This window comes from Oncorhynchus keta, chromosome 1 (assembly GCF_023373465.1).
Source record: "Oncorhynchus keta strain PuntledgeMale-10-30-2019 chromosome 1, Oket_V2, whole genome shotgun sequence".
Taxonomy (NCBI): Eukaryota; Metazoa; Chordata; class Actinopteri; order Salmoniformes; family Salmonidae; genus Oncorhynchus; species Oncorhynchus keta.
In genome coordinates this window covers 98,379,800-98,399,828 of record NC_068421.1, presented here as the reverse complement: position 1 = coordinate 98,399,828, position 20,029 = coordinate 98,379,800, and the positions used below count along the sequence as shown (strand labels likewise).

At 56.8% G+C, this 20,029-nt stretch overlaps 1 long non-coding RNA gene across 1 annotated transcript; it reads left to right on the top strand.

Annotated features, from left to right (window-relative positions):
* Nucleotides 1-249: 249 nt before the first annotated feature.
* Nucleotides 250-12,783, top strand: LOC127922070 (uncharacterized). The gene is made up of 3 exons (XR_008110672.1): nt 250-426; nt 6,721-6,784; nt 12,689-12,783. It is a non-coding gene; the product is annotated as an uncharacterized LOC127922070 (long non-coding RNA).
* Nucleotides 12,784-20,029: the final 7,246 nt, after the last annotated feature.

Below are 20,029 nucleotides of genomic sequence, written 5' to 3'. Positions count from 1 at the left end.
AGGTGTGGTCACTTGGAGACACCAGTCTGGAGAGGTGTGGTCACTTGGAGACACCAGTCTGGAGAGGTGTGGTCACTTGGAGACACCAGTCTGGAGAGGTGTGGTCACTTGGAGACACCAGTCTGGAGAGGTGTGGCCACTTGGAGACACCAGTCTGGAGAGGTGTGGTCACTTGGAGACACCAGTCTGGAGAGGTGTGGTCACACCAGTCTGGAGAGACACCAGTCTGGAGAGGTGTGGTCACTTGGAGACACCAGTCTGGAGAGGTGTGGTCACTTGGAGACACCAGTCTGGAGAGGTGTGGTCACTTGGAGACACCGGTCTGGAGAGGTGTGGTCACTTGGAGACACCAGTCTGGAGAGGTGTGGTCACTTGGAGACACTGGTCTGGAGAGGTGTGGTCACTTGGAGACACCAGTCTGGAGAGGTGTGGTCACTTGGAGACACCAGTCTGGAGAGGTGTGGTCACTTGGAGACACCAGTCTGGAGAGGTGTGGTCACTTGGAGACACCAGTCTGGAGAGGTGTGGTCACTTGGAGACACCAGTCTGGAGAGGTGTGGTCACTTGGAGACACCAGTCTGGAGAGGTGTGGTCACTTGGAGACACCAGTCTGGAGAGGTGTGGTCACTTGGAGACACCAGTCTGGAGAGGTGTGGTCACTTGGAGACACCAGTCTGGAGAGGTGTGGTCACTTGGAGACACCAGTCTGGAGAGGTGTGGTCACTTGGAGACACCAGTCTGGAGAGGTGTGGTCACTTGGAGACACCAGTCTGGAGAGGTGTGGTCACTTGGAGACACCAGTCTGGAGAGGTGTGGTCACTTGGAGACACCAGTCTGGAGAGGTGTGGTCACTTGGAGACACCAGTCTGGAGAGGTGTGGTCACTTGGAGACACCAGTCTGGAGAGGTGTGGCCACTTGGAGACACCAGTCTGGAGAGGTGTGGTCACTTGGAGACACCAGTCTGGAGAGGTGTGGTCACTTGGAGACACCAGTCTGGAGAGGTGTGGCCACTTGGAGACACCAGTCTGGAGAGGTGTGGTCACTTGGAGACACCAGTCTGGAGAGGTGTGGTCACTTGGAGACACCAGTCTGGAGAGGTGTGGTCACTTGGAGACACCAGTCTGGAGAGGTGTGGTCACTTGGAGACACCAGTCTGGAGAGGTGTGGTCACTTGGAGACACCAGTCTGGAGAGGTGTGGTCACTTGGAGACACCAGTCTGGAGAGGTGTGGTCACTTGGAGACACCAGTCTGGAGAGGTGTGGTCACTTGGAGACACCAGTCTGGAGAGGTGTGGTCACTTGGAGACACCAGTCTGGAGAGGTGTGGCCACTTGGAGACACCAGTCTGGAGAGGTGTGGTCAGGAGACACCTGGAGTCTGGAGAGGTGTGGTCACTTGGAGACACCAGTCTGGAGAGGTGTGGTCACTCTGGAGACACCAGTGGAGACACCAGTCTGGAGAGGTGTGGTCACTTGGAGACACCAGTCTGGAGAGGTGTGGTCTGGAGACACCAGTCTGGAGAGGTGTGGCCACTTGGAGACACCAGTCTGGAGAGGTGTGGCCACTTGGAGACACCAGTCTGGAGAGGTGTGGTCACTTGGAGACACCAGTCTGGAGAGGTGTGGTCACTTGGAGACACCAGTCTGGAGAGGTGTGGTCACTTGGAGACACCAGTCTGGAGAGGTGTGGCCACTTGGAGACACCAGTCTGGAGAGGTGTGGTCACTTGGAGACACCAGTCTGGAGAGGTGTGGTCACTTGGAGACACCAGTCTGGAGAGGTGTGGTCACTTGGAGACACCAGTCTGGAGAGGTGTGGTCACTTGGAGACACCAGTCTGGAGAGGTGTGGTCACTTGGAGACACCAGTCTGGAGAGGTGTGGCCACTTGGAGACACCAGTCTGGAGAGGTGTGGTCACTTGGAGACACCAGTCTGGAGAGGTGTGGCCACTTGGAGACACCAGTCTGGAGAGGTGTGGTCACTTGAGACACCAGTCTGGAGAGGTGTGGTCACTTGGAGACACCAGTCTGGAGAGGTGTGGTCACTTGGAGACACCAGTCTGGAGAGGTGTGGTCACTTGGAGACACCAGTCTGGAGAGGTGTGGTCACTTGGAGACACCAGTCTGGAGAGGTGTGGTCACTTGGAGACACCAGTCTGGAGAGGTGTGGCCACTTGGAGACACCAGTCTGGAGAGGTGTGGTCACTTGGAGACACCAGTCTGGAGAGGTGTGGTCACTTGGAGACACCAGTCTGGAGAGGTGTGGTCACTTGGAGACACCAGTCTGGAGAGGTGTGGCCACTTGGAGACACCAGTCTGGAGAGGTGTGGTCACTTGGACACCAGTCTGGAGAGGTGGCCACTTGGAGACACCAGTCTGGAGAGGTGTGGCCACTTGGAGACACCAGTCTGGAGAGGTGTGGTCCACTTGGAGACACCAGTCTGGAGAGGTGTGGTCACTTGGAGACACCAGTCTGGAGAGGTGTGGTCACTTGGAGACACCAGTCTGGAGAGGTGTGGTCACTTGGAGACACCAGTCTGGAGAGGTGTGGTCACAGACACCAGTCTGGAGAGGTGTGGTCACTTGGAGACACCAGTCTGGAGAGGTGTGGTCACTTGGAGACACCAGTCTGGAGAGGTGTGGTCACTTGGAGACACCAGTCTGGAGAGGTGTGGTCACTTGGAGACACCAGTCTGGAGAGGTGTGGTCACTTGGAGACACCAGTCTGGAGAGGTGTGGTCACTTGGAGACACCAGTCTGGAGAGGTGTGGTCACTTGGAGACACCAGTCTGGAGAGGTGTGGTCACTTGGAGACACCAGTCTGGAGAGGTGTGGTCACTTGGAGACACCAGTCTGGAGAGGTGTGGTCACTTGGAGACACCAGTCTGGAGAGGTGTGGTCACTTGGAGACACCAGTCTGGAGAGGTGTGGTCAGGTGTGGTCACTTGGAGACACCAGTCTGGAGAGGTGTGGTCACTTGGAGACACCAGTCTGGAGAGGTGTGGTCACTTGGAGACACCAGTCTGGAGAGGTGTGGTCACTTGGAGACACCAGTCTGGAGAGGTGTGGTCACTTGGAGACACCAGTCTGGAGAGGTGTGGTCACTTGGAGACACCAGTCTGGAGAGGTGTGGCCACTTGGAGACACCAGTCTGGAGAGGTGTGGTCACTTGGAGACACCAGTCTGGAGAGGTGTGGCCACTTGAGACACCAGTCTGGAGAGGTGTGGTCACTTGGAGACACCAGTCTGGAGAGGTGTGGCCACTTGAGACACCAGTCTGGAGAGGTGTGGTCACTTGGAGACACCAGTCTGGAGAGGTGTGGTCACTTGGAGACACCAGTCTGGAGAGGTGTGGTCACTTGGTCTGGAGAGGTGTGGTCACTTGGAGACACCAGTCTGGAGAGGTGTGGTCACTTGGAGACACCAGTCTGGAGAGGTGTGGTCACTTGGAGACACCAGTCTGGAGAGGTGTGGTCACTTGGGAGACACCAGTCTGGAGAGGTCACTTGGAGACACCAGTCTGGAGAGGTGTGGCCACTTGGAGACACCAGTCTGGAGAGGTGTGGCCACTTGGAGACACCAGTCTGGAGAGGTGTGGTCACTTGGAGACACCAGTCTGGAGAGGTGTGGCCACTTGGAGACACCAGTCTGGAGAGGTGTGGTCACTTGGAGACACCAGTCTGGAGAGGTGTGGTCACTTGGAGACACCAGTCTGGAGAGGTGTGGTCACTTGGAGACACCAGTCTGGAGAGGTGTGGCCACTTGGAGACACCAGTCTGGAGAGGTGTGGTCACTTGGAGACACCAGTCTGGAGAGGTGTGGTCACTTGGAGACACCAGTCTGGAGAGGTGTGGTCACTTGGAGACACCAGTCTGGAGAGGTGTGGTCACTTGGAGACACCAGTCTGGAGAGGTGTGGTCACTTGGAGACACCAGTCTGGAGAGGTGTGGTCACTTGGAGACACCAGTCTGGAGAGGTGTGGCCACTTGGAGACACCAGTCTGGAGAGGTGTGGTCACTTGGAGACACCAGTCTGGAGAGGTGTGGTCACTTGGAGACACCAGTCTGGAGAGGTGTGGCACTTGGAGACACCAGTCTGGAGAGGTGTGGCACTTGGAGACACCAGTCTGGAGAGGTGTGGTCACTTGGAGACACCAGTCTGGAGAGGTGTGGTCACTTGGAGACACCAGTCTGGAGTCTGGAGAGGTGTGGTCACTTGGAGACACCAGTCTGGAGAGGTGTGGTCACTTGGGTCAGACACCAGTCTGGAGAGGTGTGGTCACTTGGAGACACCAGTCTGGAGAGGTGTGGTCACTTGGAGACACCAGTCTGGAGAGGTGTGGTCACTTGGAGACACCAGTCTGGAGAGGTGTGGTCAGAGGAGAGGTGTGGTCACTTGGAGACACCAGTCTGGAGAGGTGTGGTCACTTGGAGACACCAGTCTGGAGAGGTGTGGCCACTTGGAGACACCAGTCTGGAGAGGTGTGGCACTTGGAGACACCAGTCTGGAGAGGTGTGGTCACTTGGAGACACCAGTCTGGAGAGGTGTGGTCACTTGGAGACACCAGTCTGGAGAGGTGTGGTCACTTGGAGACACCAGTCTGGAGAGGTGTGGTCACTTGGAGACACCAGTCTGGAGAGGTGTGGTCACTTGGAGACACCAGTCTGGAGAGGTGTGGTCACTTGGAGACACCAGTCTGGAGAGGTGTGGTCACTTGGAGACACCAGTCTGGAGAGGTGTGGTCACTTGGAGACACCAGTCTGGAGAGGTGTGGTCACTTGGAGACACCAGTCTGGAGAGGTGTGGCCACTTGGAGACACCAGTCTGGAGAGGTGTGGCCACTTGGAGACACCAGTCTGGAGAGGTGTGGTCACTTGGAGACACCAGTCTGGAGAGGTGTGGTCACTTGGAGACACCAGTCTGGAGAGGTGTGGTCACTTGGAGACACCAGTCTGGAGAGGTGTGGCCACTTGGAGACACCAGTCTGGAGAGGTGTGGCCACTTGGAGACACCAGTCTGGAGAGGTGTGGTCACTTGGAGACACCAGTCTGGAGAGGTGTGGTCACTTGGAGACACCAGTCTGGAGAGGTGTGGTCACTTGGAGACACCAGTCTGGAGAGGTGTGGCCACTTGGAGACACCAGTCTGGAGAGGTGTGGTCACTTGGAGACACCAGTCTGGAGAGGTGTGGTCACTTGGAGACACCAGTCTGGAGAGGTGTGGTCACTTGGAGACACCAGTCTGGAGAGGTGTGGTCACTTGGAGACACCAGTCTGGAGAGGTGTGGCCACTTGGAGACACCAGTCTGGAGAGGTGTGGTCACTTGGAGACACCAGTCTGGAGAGGTGTGGCCACTTGGAGACACCAGTCTGGAGAGGTGTGGTCACTTGGAGACACCAGTCTGGAGAGGTGTGGTCACTTGGAGACACCAGTCTGGAGAGGTGTGGCCACTTGGAGACACCAGTCTGGAGAGGTGTGGTCACTTGGAGACACCAGTCTGGAGAGGTGTGGTCACTTGGAGACACCAGTCTGGAGAGGTGTGGTCACTTGGAGACACCAGTCTGGAGAGGTGTGGTCACTTGGAGACACCAGTCTGGAGAGGTGTGGACACCAGTCTGGAGACACCAGTCTGGAGAGGTGTGGTCACTTGGAGACACCAGTCTGGAGAGGTGTGGTCACTTGGAGACACCAGTCTGGAGAGGTGTGGTCACTTGGAGACACCAGTCTGGAGAGGTGTGGTCACTTGGAGACACCAGTCTGGAGAGGTGTGGTCACTTGGAGACACCAGTCTGGAGAGGAGACACCAGTCTGGAGAGGTGTGGTCACTTGGAGACACCAGTCTGGAGAGGTGTGGTCACTTGGAGACACCAGTCTGGAGAGGTGTGGTCACTTGGAGACACCAGTCTGGAGAGGTGTGGTCACTTGGAGACACCAGTCTGGAGAGGTGTGGTCACTTGGAGACACCAGTCTGGAGAGGTGTGGTCACTTGGAGACACCAGTCTGGAGAGGTGTGGTCACTTGGAGACACCAGTCTGGAGAGGTGTGGCCACTCTGGAGACACCAGTCTGGAGAGGTGTGGCCTTGGAGACACCAGTCTGGAGACACCACCAGTCTGGAGAGGTGTGGTCACTTGGAGACACCAGTCTGGAGAGGTGTGGTCACTTGGAGACACCAGTCTGGAGAGGTGTGGTCACTTGGAGACACCAGTCTGGAGAGGTGTGGTCACTTGGAGACACCAGTCTGGAGAGGTGTGGTCACTTCTGGAGACACCAGTCTGGAGAGGTGTGGTCACTTGGAGACACCAGTCTGGAGAGGTGTGGTCACTTGGAGACACCAGTCTGGAGAGGTGTGGCCACTTGGAGACACCAGTCTGGAGAGTCTGGAGAGTGTGGTCACTTGGAGACACCAGTCTGGAGAGGTGTGGTCACTTGGAGACACCAGTCTGGAGAGGTGTGGCCACTTGGAGACACCAGTCTGGAGAGGTGTGGTCACTTGGAGACACCAGTCTGGAGAGGTGTGGTCACTTGGAGACACCAGTCTGGAGAGGTGTGGTCACTTGGAGACACCAGTCTGGAGAGGTGTGGTCACTTGGAGACACCAGTCTGGAGAGGTGTGGCCACTTGGAGACACCAGTCTGGAGAGGTGTGGCCACTTGGAGACACCAGTCTGGAGAGGTGTGGTCACTTGGAGGTGTGGTCACTTGGAGACACCAGTCTGGAGAGGTGTGGTCACTTGGAGACACTGGTCTGGAGAGGTGTGGTCACTTGGAGACACCAGTCTGGAGAGGTGTGGTCACTTGGAGACACCAGTCTGGAGAGGTGTGGTCACTTGGAGACACCAGTCTGGAGAGGTGTGGTCACTTGGAGACACCAGTCTGGAGAGGTGTGGTCACACCAGTCTGGAGACACCAGTCTGGAGAGGTGTGGTCACTTGGAGACACCAGTCTGGAGAGGTGTGGTCACTTGGAGACACCAGTCTGGAGAGGTGTGGTCACTTGGAGACACCAGTCTGGAGAGGTGTGGTCACTTGGAGACACCAGTCTGGAGAGGTGTGGCCACTTGGAGACACCAGTCTGGAGAGGTGTGGTCACTTGGAGACACCAGTCTGGAGAGGTGTGGTCACTTGGAGACACCAGTCTGGAGAGGTGTGGCCACTTGGAGACACCAGTCTGGAGAGGTGTGGTCAGACACCAGTCTGGAGAGGTGTGGTCACTTGGAGACACCAGTCTGGAGAGGTGTGGTCACTTGGAGACACCAGTCTGGAGAGGTGTGGTCACTTGGAGACACCAGTCTGGAGAGGTGTGGTCACTTGGAGACACCAGTCTGGAGAGGTGTGGCCACTTGGAGACACCAGTCTGGAGAGGTGTGGCCACTTGGAGACACCAGTCTGGAGAGGTGTGGTCACTTGGAGACACCAGTCTGGAGAGGTGTGGTCACTTGGAGACACCAGTCTGGAGAGGTGTGGTCACTTGGAGACACCAGTCTGGAGAGGTGTGGTCACTTGGAGACACCAGTCTGGAGAGGTGTGGTCACTTGGAGACACCAGTCTGGAGAGGTGTGGTCACTTGGAGACACCAGTCTGGAGAGGTGTGGTCACTTGGAGACACCAGTCTGGAGAGGTGTGGTCACTTGGAGACACCAGTCTGGAGAGGTGTGGTCACTTGGAGACACCAGTCTGGAGAGGTGTGGCCACTTGGAGACACCAGCCTGGAGAGGTGCGGTCACTTGGAGAGGTGTGGTCACTTGGAGACACCAGTCTGGAGAGGTGTGGTCACTTGGAGACACCAGTCTGGAGAGGTGTGGTCACTTGGAGACACCAGTCTGGAGAGGTGTGGTCACTTGGACAGACACCAGTCTGGAGAGGTGTGGTCACTTGGAGACACCAGTCTGGAGGTGTGGTCAGGACACCAGTGTGGTCACTTGGAGACACCAGTCTGGAGAGGTGTGGTCACTTGGAGACACCAGTCTGGAGAGGTGTGGCCACTTGGAGACACCAGTCTGGAGAGGTGTGGCCACTTGGAGACACCAGTCTGGAGAGGTGTGGCACTTGGAGACACCAGTCTGGAGAGGTGTGGTCACTTGGAGACACCAGTCTGGAGAGGTGTGGTCACTTGGAGACACCAGTCTGGAGAGGTGTGGTCACTTGGAGACACCAGTCTGGAGAGGTGTGGTCACTTGGAGACACCAGTCTGGAGAGGTGTGGTCACTTGGAGACACCAGTCTGGAGAGGTGTGGTCACTTGGAGACACCAGTCTGGAGAGGTGTGGTCACTTGGAGACACCAGTCTGGAGAGGTGTGGTCACTTGGAGACACCAGTCTGGAGAGGTGTGGTCACTTGGAGACACCAGTCTGGAGAGGTGTGGTCACTTGGAGACACCAGTCTGGAGAGGTGTGGCCACTTGGAGACACCAGTCTGGAGAGGTGTGGTCACTTGGAGACACCAGTCTGGAGAGGTGTGGTCACTTGGAGACACCAGTCTGGAGAGGTGTGGTCACTTGGAGACACCAGTCTGGAGAGGTGTGGTCACTTGGAGACACCAGTCTGGAGAGGTGTGGCCACTTGAAGACACCAGTCTGGAGAGGTGTGGTCACTTGGAGACACCAGTCTGGAGAGGTGTGGTCACTTGGAGACACCAGTCTGGAGAGGTGTGGTCACTTGGAGACACCAGTCTGGAGAGGTGTGGTCACTTGGAGACACCAGTCTGGAGAGGTGTGGTCACTTGGAGACACCAGTCTGGAGAGGTGTGGTCTTGGAGACACCAGTCTGGAGAGGTGTGGTCACTTGGAGACACCAGTCTGGAGAGGTGTGGCCACTTGGAGACACCAGTCTGGAGAGGTGTGGCCACTTGAGACACCAGTCTGGAGAGGTGTGGTCACTTGGAGACACCAGTCTGGAGAGGTGTGGTCACTTGGAGACACCAGTCTGGAGAGGTGTGGTCCACTTGGAGACACCAGTCTGGAGAGGTGTGGTCACTTGGAGACACCAGTCTGGAGAGGTGTGGTCACTTGGAGACACCAGTCTGGAGAGGTGTGGTCACTTGGAGACCAGTCTGGTCTGGTCTGGAGAGGTGTGGTCACTTGGAGACACCAGTCTGGAGAGGTGTGGCCACTTGGAGACACCAGTCTGGAGAGGTGTGGCCACTTGGAGACACCAGTCTGGAGAGGTGTGGCCACTTGGAGACACCAGTCTGGACACCAGTCTGGAGGTGTGGTCACTTGGAGACACCAGTCTGGAGAGGTGTGGTCACTTGGAGACACCAGTCTGGAGAGGTGTGGTCACTTGGAGACACCAGTCTGGAGAGGTGTGGTCACTTGGAGACACCAGTCTGGAGAGGTGTGGTCACTTGGAGACACCAGTCTGGAGAGGTGTGGTCACTTGGAGACACCAGTCTGGAGAGGTGTGGTCACACCAGTCTGGAGAGGTGTGGTCACTTGGAGACACCAGTCTGGAGACACTTGGAGACACCTGGAGTCTGGAGTCTGGAGGTGTGGTCACTTGGAGACACCAGTCTGGAGAGGTGTGGTCACTTGGAGACACCAGTCTGGAGAGGTGTGGTCACTTGGAGACACCAGTCTGGAGAGGTGTGGCCACTTGGAGACACCAGTCTGGAGAGGTGTGGTCACTTGGAGACACCAGTCTGGAGAGGTGTGGTCACTTGGAGACACCAGTCTGGAGAGGTGTGGTCACTTGGAGACACCAGTCTGGAGAGAGGTGTCTGGAGAGGTGTGGTCACTTGGAGACACCAGTCTGGAGAGGTGTGGTCACTTGGAGACACCAGTCTGGAGAGGTGTGGTCACTTGGAGACACCAGTCTGGAGAGGTGTGGTCACTTGGAGACACCAGTCTGGAGAGGTGTGGCCACTTGGAGACACCAGTCTGGAGAGGTGTGGTCACTTGGAGACACCAGTCTGGAGAGGTGTGGTCACTTGGAGACACCAGTCTGGAGAGGTGTGGTCACTTGGAGACACCAGTCTGGAGAGGTGTGGTCACTTGGAGACACCAGTCTGGAGACACCAGTCTGGAGAGGTGTGGTCACTTGGAGACACCAGTCTGGAGAGGTGTGGTCACTTGGAGACACCAGTCTGGAGAGGTGTGGTCACTTGGAGACACCAGTCTGGAGAGGTGTGGTCACTTGGAGACACCAGTCTGGAGAGGTGTGGCCACTTGGAGACACCAGTCTGGAGAGGTGTGGTCACTTGGAGACACCAGTCTGGAGAGGTGTGGTCACTTGGAGACACCAGTCTGGAGAGGTGTGGTCACTTGGAGACACCAGTCTGGAGAGGTGTGGTCACTTGGAGACACCAGTCTGGAGAGGTGTGGTCACTTGGAGACACCAGTCTGGAGAGGTGTGGTCACTTGGAGACACCAGTCTGGAGAGGTGTGGTCACTTGGAGACACCAGTCTGGAGAGGTGTGGTCACTTGGAGACACCAGTCTGGAGAGGTGTGGTCACTTGGAGACACCAGTCTGGAGAGGTGTGGTCACTTGGAGACACCAGTCTGGAGAGGTGTGGTCACTTGGAGACACCAGTCTGGAGAGGTGTGGTCACTTGGAGACACCAGTCTGGAGAGGTGTGGTCCACTTGGAGACACCAGTCTGGAGAGGTGTGGTCACTTGGAGACACCAGTCTGGAGAGGTGTGGCCACTTGGAGACACCAGTCTGGAGAGGTGTGGCCTTGGAGACACCAGTCTGGAGACCACCAGACACCAGTCTGGAGAGGTGTGGCCACTTGGAGACACCAGTCTGGAGACACCAGTCTGTGGCCACTTGGAGACACCAGTCTGGAGAGGTGTGGTCACTTGGAGACACCAGTCTGGAGAGGTGTGGTCACTTGGAGACACCAGTCTGGAGAGACAGAGGTGTGGTCACAGTCTGGAGAGGTGTGGTCACTTGGAGACACCAGTCTGGAGAGGTGTGGTCACTTGGAGACACCAGTCTGGAGAGGTGTGGTCACACACCAGTCTGGAGAGGTGTGGTCACTTGGAGACACCAGTCTGGAGAGGTGTGGCCACTTGGAGACACCAGTCTGGAGAGGTGTGGTCACTTGGAGACACCAGTCTGGAGAGGTGTGGTCACTTGGAGACACCAGTCTGGAGAGGTGTGGTCACTTGGAGACACCAGTCTGGAGAGGTGTGGTCACTTGGAGACACCAGTCTGGAGACACCACCAGTCTGGAGAGGTGTGGCCACTTGGAGACACCAGTCTGGAGAGGTGTGGTCACTTGGAGACACCAGTCTGGAGAGGTGTGGTCACTTGGAGACACCAGTCTGGAGAGGTGTGGTCACTTGGAGACACCAGTCTGGAGAGGTGTGGTCACTTGGAGACACCAGTCTGGAGAGGTGTGGTCACTTGGAGACACCAGTCTGGAGAGGTGTGGTCACTGGAGACACCAGTCTGGAGAGGTGTGGTCACTTGGAGACACCAGTCTGGAGAGGTGTGGTCACTTGGAGACACCAGTCTGGAGAGGTGTGGTCACTTGGAGACACCAGTCTGGAGAGGTGTGGTCACTTGGAGACACCAGTCTGGAGAGGTGTGGTCACTTGGAGACACCAGTCTGGAGAGGTGTGGTCACTTGGAGACACCAGTCTGGAGAGGTGTGGTCACTTGGAGACACCAGTCTGGAGAGGTGTGGTCACTTGGAGACACCAGTCTGGAGAGGTGTGGCACTTGGAGACACCAGTCTGGAGAGGTGTGGTCACTTGGAGACACCAGTCTGGAGAGGTGTGGTCACTTGGAGACACCAGTCTGGAGAGGTGTGGTCACTTGGAGACACCAGTCTGGAGAGGTGTGGTCACACCAGTCTGAGACACCAGTCTGGAGAGGTGTGGCCACTTGGAGACACCAGTCTGGAGAGGTGTGGCCACTTGGAGACACCAGTCTGGAGAGGTGTGGCCACTTGGAGACACCAGTCTGGAGAGGTGTGGTCACTTGGAGACACCAGTCTGGAGAGGTGTGGTCACTTGGAGACACCAGTCTGGAGAGGTGTGGCCACTTGGAGACACCAGTCTGGAGAGGTGTGGTCACTTGGAGACACCAGTCTGGAGAGGTGTGGTCACTTGGAGACACCAGTCTGGAGAGGTGTGGTCACTTGGAGACACCAGTCTGGAGAGGTGTGGTCACTTGGAGACACCAGTCTGGAGAGGTGTGGTCACTTGGAGACACCAGTCTGGAGAGGTGTGGTCACTTGGAGACACCAGTCTGGAGAGGTGTGGTCACTTGGAGACACCAGTCTGGAGAGGTGTGGTCACTTGGAGACACCAGTCTGGAGAGGTGTGGTCACTTGGAGACACCAGTCTGGAGAGGTGTGGTCACTTGGAGACACCAGTCTGGAGAGGTGTGGTCACTTGGAGACACCAGTCTGGAGAGAGGTGTGGTCACTTGGAGACACCAGTCTGGAGAGGTGTGGTCACTTGGAGACACCAGTCTGGAGAGGTGTGGTCACTTGGAGACACCAGTCTGGAGAGGTGTGGTCACTTGGAGACACCAGTCTGGAGAGGTGTGGTCACTTGGAGACACCAGTCTGGAGAGGTGTGGTCACTTGAGACACCAGTCTGGAGTGTGGTCACTTGGAGACACCAGTCTGGAGAGGTGTGGACACACCAGTCTGGAGAGGTGTGGTCACTTGGAGACACCAGTCTGGAGAGGTGTGGTCACTTGGAGGTGTGGTCACTTGGAGACACCAGTCTGGAGAGGTGTGGTCACTTGGAGACACCGGTCTGGAGAGGTGTGGTCACTTGGAGACACCAGTCTGGAGAGGTGTGGTCACTTGGAGACACCAGTCTGGAGAGGTGTGGTCACTTGGAGACACCAGTCTGGAGAGGTGTGGTCACTTGGAGACACCAGTCTGGAGAGGTGTGGTCACTTGGAGACACCAGTCTGGAGAGGTGTGGTCACTTGGAGACACCAGTCTGGAGAGGTGTGGTCACTTGGAGACACCAGTCTGGAGAGGTGTGGTCACTTGGAGACACCAGTCTGGAGAGGTGTGGTCACTTGGAGACACCAGTCTGGAGAGGTGTGGTCACTTGGAGACACCAGTCTGGAGAGGTGTGGCCACTTGGAGACACCAGTCTGGAGAGGTGTGGCCACTTGGAGACACCAGTCTGGAGAGGTGTGGTCACACCAGTTGGAGACACCAGTCTGGAGAGGTGTGGTCACTTGGAGACACCAGTCTGGAGAGGTGTGGTCACTTGGAGACACCAGTCTGGAGAGGTGTGGTCACTTGGAGACACCAGTCTGGAGAGGTGTGGTCACTTGAGACACCAGTCTGGAGAGGTGTGGTCACTTGGAGACACCAGTCTGGAGAGGTGTGGTCACTTGGAGACACCAGTCTGGAGAGGTGTGGTCACTTGGAGACACCAGTCTGGAGAGGTGTGGTCACTTGGAGACACCAGTCTGGAGAGGGAGACACCAGTCTGGAGAGGTGTGGCCACTTGGAGACACCAGTCTGGAGAGGTGTGGCCACTTGGAGACACCAGTCTGGAGAGGTGTGGCCACTTGGAGACACCAGTCTGGAGAGGTGTGGTCACTTGGAGACACCAGTCTGGAGAGGTGTGGTCACTTGGAGACACCAGTCTGGAGAGGTGTGGTCACTTGGAGACACCAGTCTGGAGAGGTGTGGTCACTTGGAGACACCAGTCTGGAGTGTGGCCACTTGGAGACACCAGTCTGGAGAGGTGTGGCCACTTGGAGACACCAGTCTGGAGAGGTGTGGTCACTTGGAGACACCAGTCTGGAGAGGTGTGGTCACTTGGAGACACCAGTCTGGAGAGGTGTGGTCACTTGGAGACACCAGTCTGGAGAGGTGTGGTCACTTGGAGACACCAGTCTGGAGAGGTGTGGTCACTTGAGACACCAGTCTGGAGAGGTGTGGTCACTTGGAGACACCAGTCTGGAGAGGTGTGGTCACTTGGAGACACCAGTCTGGAGAGGTGTGGTCACTTGGAGACACCAGTCTGGAGAGGTGTGGTCACTTGGAGACACCAGTCTGGAGAGGTGTGGTCACTTGGAGACACCAGTCTGGAGAGGTGTGGTCACTTGGAGACACCAGTCTGGAGAGGTGTGGTCACTTGGAGACACCAGTCTGGAGAGGTGTGGTCACTTGGAGACACCAGTCTGGAGAGGTGTGGTCACTTGGAGACACCAGTCTGGAGAGGTGTGGTCACTTGGAGACACCAGTCTGGAGAGGTGTGGTCACTTGGAGACACCAGTCTGGAGAGGTGTGGTCACTTGGAGACACCAGTCTGGAGAGGTGTGGTCACTTGGAGACACCAGTCTGGAGAGGTGTGGTCACTTGGAGACACCAGTCTGGAGAGGTGTGGTCACTTGGAGACACCAGTCTGGAGAGGTGTGGTCACTTGGAGACACCAGTCTGGAGAGGTGTGGTCACTTGGAGACACCAGTCTGGAGAGGTGTGGTCACTTGGAGACACCAGTCTGGAGAGGTGTGGTCACTTGGAGACACCAGTCTGGAGAGGTGTGGCCACTTGGAGACACCAGTCTGGAGAGGTGTGGTCACTTGGAGACACCAGTCTGGAGAGGTGTGGTCACTTGGAGACACCAGTCTGGAGAGGTGTGGTCACTTGGAGACACCAGTCTGGAGAGGTGTGGTCACTTGGAGACACCAGTCTGGAGAGGTGTGGTCACTTGGAGACACCAGTCTGGAGAGGTGTGGTCACTTGGAGACACCAGTCTGGAGAGGTGTGGTCACTTGGAGACACCAGTCTGGAGAGGTGTGGTCACTCTGGAGACACCAGTCTGGAGAGGTGTGGTCACTTGGAGACACCAGTCTGGAGAGGTGTGGTCACTTGGAGACACCAGTCTGGAGAGGTGTGGTCACTTGGAGACACCAGTCTGGAGAGGTGTGGTCACTTGGAGACACCAGTCTGGAGAGGTGTGGTCACTTGGAGACACCAGTCTGGAGAGGTGTGGTCACTTGGAGACACCAGTCTGGAGAGGTGTGGCCACTTCTGGAGAGGTGTGGTCACTTGAGACACCAGTCTGGAGAGGTGTGGTCACTTGGAGACACCAGTCTGGAGAGGTGTGGTCACTTGGAGACACCAGTCTGGAGAGGTGTGGTCACTTGGAGACACCAGTCTGGAGGTGTGGCCACTTGAGACACCAGTCTGGAGAGGTGTGGTCACTTGGAGACACCAGTCTGGAGAGGTGTGGGTCACTTGGAGACACCAGTCTGGAGAGGTGTGGTCACTTGGAGACACCAGTCTGGAGAGGTGTGGCCACTTGGAGACACCAGTCTGGAGAGGTGTGGTCACTTGGAGACACCAGTCTGGAGAGGTGTGGTCTGGAGACACCAGTCTGGAGAGGTGTGGCCACTTGGAGACACCAGTCTGGAGAGGTGTGGTCACTCTGGAGACACCAGTCTGGAGAGGTGTGGTCACTTGGAGACACCAGTCTGGAGAGGTGTGGTCACTTGGAGACACCAGTCTGGAGAGGTGTGGTCACTTGGAGACACCAGTCTGGAGAGGTGTGGTCACTTGGAGACACCAGTCTGGAGAGGTGGTCACTGGACACCAGTCTGGAGAGGTGGAGACACCAGTCTGGAGAGGTGTGGTCACTTGGAGACACCAGTCTGGAGAGGTGTGGTCACTTGGAGACACCAGTCTGGAGAGGTGTGGTCACTTGGAGACACCAGTCTGGAGAGGTGTGGTCACTTGGAGACACCAGTCTGGAGAGGTGTGGTCACTTGAGACACCAGTCTGGAGAGGTGTGGTCACTTGGAGACACCAGTCTGGAGAGGTGTGGTCACTTGGAGACACCAGTCTGGAGAGGTGTGGTCACTTGGAGACACCAGTCTGGAGAGGTGTGGTCACTTGGAGACACCAGTCTGGAGAGGTGTGGCCACTTGGAGACACCAGTCTGGAGAGGTGTGGTCACTTGAGACACCAGTCTGGAGAGGTGTGGTCACTTGGAGACACCAGTCTGGAGAGTGTGGTCACTTGGAGACACCAGTCTGGAGAGGTGTGGCACCACTTGGAGAGACACCAGTCTGGAGAGGTGTGGCCACTTGGAGACACCAGTCTGGAGAGGTGTGGCACTTGGAGACACCAGTCTGGAGAGGTGTGGTCACTCTGGAGACACCAGTCTGGAGAGGTGTGGCACAGACACCAGTCTGGAGGTGGTCAGAGACACCAGTCTGGAGAGGTGTGGTCACTTGGAGACACCAGTCTGGAGAGGTGTGGTCACTTGGAGACACCAGTCTGGAGAGGTGTGGTCACTTGGAGACACCAGTCTGGAGAGGTGTGGTCACTTGGAGACACCAGTCTGGAGAGGTGTGGTCACTTGGAGACACCAGTCTGGAGAGGTGTGGTCACTTGGAGACACCAGTCTGGAGAGGTGTGGCCACTTGGAGACACCAGTCTGGAGAGGTGTGGTCACTTGGAGACACCAGTCTGGAGAGGTGTGGTCACTTGGAGACACCAGTCTGGAGAGGTGTGGTCACTTGGAGACACCAGTCTGGAGAGGTGTGGTCACTTGGAGACACCAGTCTGGAGAGGTGTGGTCTGGACTGTGGAGAGACACCAGTCTGGAGAGGTGTGGCCACTTGGAGACACCAGTCTGGAGAGGTGTGGCCACTTGGAGACACCAGTCTGGAGAGGTGTGGCACTTGGAGACACCAGTCTGGAGAGGTGGTGTCTGGAGAGGTGTGGTCACTTGGAGACACCAGTCTGGAGACACTTGGTCTGGAGAGGTGTGGTCACACCAGTTGGAGACACCAGTCTGGAGAGGTGTGGTCACTTGGAGACACCAGTCTGGAGAGGTGTGGTCACTTGGAGACACCAGTCTGGAGAGGTGTGGTCACTTGGAGACACCAGTCTGGAGAGGTGTGGTCACTTGGAGACACCAGTCTGGAGAGGTGTGGTCACTTGGAGACACCAGTCTGGAGAGGTGTGGTCACTTGAGACACCAGTCTGGAGAGGTGTGGTCACTTGGAGACACCAGTCTGGAGAGGTGTGGTCACTTGGAGACACCAGTCTGGAGAGGTGTGGTCACTTGGAGACACCAGTCTGGAGTCACTGGAGACACCAGTCTGGAGAGGTGTGGCCACACCAGTCTGGAGACACCAGTCTGGAGAGGTGTGGTCACTTGGAGACACCAGTCTGGAGAGGTGTGGTCACTTGGAGACACCAGTCTGGAGAGGTGTGGTCACTTGGAGACACCAGTCTGGAGAGGTGTGGTCACTTGGAGACACCAGTCTGGAGAGGTGTGGCCACTTCTGGAGAGACACACCAGTCTGGAGAGGTGTGGTCACTTGGAGACACCAGTCTGGAGAGGTGTGGTCACTTGGAGACACCAGTCTGGAGAGGTGTGGTCACTTGGAGACACCAGTCTGGAGAGGTGTGGTCACTTGGAGACACCAGTCTGGAGAGGTGGGTCACTTGAGACACCAGTCTGGAGAGGTGTGGTCACTTGGAGACACCAGTCTGGAGAGGTGTGGTCACTTGGAGACACCAGTCTGGAGAGGTGTGGTCACTTGGAGACACCAGTCTGGAGAGGTGTGGTCACTTGGAGACACCAGTCTGGAGAGGTGTGGTCACTTGGAGACACCAGTCTGGAGAGGTGTGGTCACTTGGAGACACCAGTCTGGAGAGGTGTGGTCACTTGGAGACACCAGTCTGGAGAGGTGTGGTCACTTGGAGACACCAGTCTGGAGAGGTGTGGCCACTTGGAGACACCAGTCTGGAGAGGTGTGGCCACTTGGAGACACCAGTCTGGAGAGGTGTGGTCACTTGGAGACACCAGTCTGGAGAGGTGTGGTCACTTGGAGACACCAGTCTGGAGAGGTGTGGTCACTTGGAGACACCAGTCTGGAGAGGTGGTCACTGGAGACACCAGTCTGGAGAGGTGTGGTCAGACACCAGTCTGGAGAGGTGTGGTCACTTGGAGACACCAGTCTGGAGAGGTGTGGTCACTTGAGACACCAGTCTGGAGAGGTGTGGTCACTTGGAGACACCAGTCTGGAGAGGTGTGGTCACTTGGAGACACCAGTCTGGAGAGGTGTGGTCACTTGGAGACACCAGTCTGGAGAGGTGTGGTCACTTGGAGACACCAGTCTGGAGAGGTGTGGTCACCAGTCTGGAGAGGTTGGAGACACCAGTCTGGAGAGGTGTGGTCACTTGGAGACACCAGTCTGGAGAGGTGTGGTCACTTGGAGACACCAGTCTGGAGAGGTGTGGTCACTTGGAGACACCAGTCTGGAGAGGTGTGGTCACTTGGAGACACCAGTCTGGAGAGGTGTGGTCACTTGGAGACACCAGTCTGGAGAGGTGTGGTCACTTGGAGACACCAGTCTGGAGAGGTGTGGTCACTTGGAGACACCAGTCTGGAGAGGTGTGGTCACTTGGAGACACCAGTCTGGAGAGGTGTGGCCACTTGGAGACACCAGTCTGGAGAGGTGTGGCCACTTGGAGACACCAGTCTGGAGAGGTGTGGTCACTCTGGAGACACCAGTCTGGAGAGGTGTGGTCACTTGGAGACACCAGTCTGGAGAGGTGTGGTCACTTGGAGACACCAGTCTGGAGAGGTGTGGCACTTGGAGACACCAGTCTGGAGAGGTGTGGTCACACACCAGTCTGGAGAGGTGTGGTCACTTGGAGACACCAGTCTGGAGAGGTGTGGTCACTTGGAGACACCAGTCTGGAGAGGTGTGGTCACTTGGAGACACCAGTCTGGAGAGGTGTGGTCACTTGGAGACACCAGTCTGGAGAGGTGTGGTCACACCAGTCTGGAGGTGTGGACACCAGTCTGGAGAGGTGTGGTCACTTGGAGACACCAGTCTGGAGAGGTGTGGTCACTTGAGACACCAGTCTGGAGAGGTGTGGCCACTTGGAGACACCAGTCTGGAGAGGTGTGGTCACTTGGAGACACCAGTCTGGAGAGGTGTGGTCACTTGGAGACACCAGTCTGGAGAGGTGTGGTCACTTGGAGACACCAGTCTGGAGAGGTGTGGTCACTTGGAGACACCAGTCTGGAGAGGTGTGGTCACTTGGAGACACCAGTCTGGAGAGGTGTGGTCACTTGGAGACACCAGTCTGGAGAGGTGTGGCCACTTGGAGACACCAGTCTGGAGAGGTGTGGTCACTTGGAGACACCAGTCTGGAGAGGTGTGGTCACTTGGAGACACCAGTCTGGAGAGGTGTGGTCACTTGGAGACACCAGTCTGGAGAGGTGTGGTCACTTGGAGACACCAGTCTGGAGGTGTGGACTTGGAGACACCAGTCTGGAGAGGTGTGGTCACTTGGAGACACCAGTCTGGAGAGGTGTGGTCACTTGGAGACACCAGTCTGGAGAGGTGTGGTCACTTGGAGACACCAGTCTGGAGAGGTGTGGTCACTTGGAGACACCAGTCTGGAGAGGTGTGGTCACTTGGAGACACCAGTCTGGAGAGGTGTGGTCACTTGGAGACACCAGTCTGGAGAGGTGTGGTCACTTGGAGACACCAGTCTGGACACCAGTCTGGAGGTGTGGCCACTTGGAGACACCAGTCTGGAGAGGTGTGGTCACTTGGAGACACCAGTCTGGAGAGGTGTGGTCACTTGGAGACACCAGTCTGGAGAGGTGTGGTCACTTGGAGACACCAGTCTGGAGAGGTGTGGTCACTTGGAGACACCAGTCTGGAGAGGTGTGGTCACTTGGAGACACCAGTCTGGAGAGGTGTGGTCACTTGGAGACACCAGTCTGGAGAGGTGTGGTCACTTGGAGACACCAGTCACTGGAGACACCAGTCTGAGAGGTGTGGTCAGGTGTGGTCACTTGGAGACACCAGTCTGGAGAGGTGTGGTCACTTGGAGACACCAGTCTGGAGAGGTGTGGTCACTTGGAGACACCAGTCTGGAGAGGTGTGGCCACTTGGAGACACCAGTCTGGAGAGGTGTGGCCACTTGGAGACACCAGTCTGGAGAGGTGTGGTCACTTGGAGACACCAGTCTGGAGAGGTGTGGTCACTTGGAGACACCAGTCTGGAGAGGTGTGGGAGACACCACTTGGAGACACCAGTCTGGAGAGGTGTGGTCCACTTGG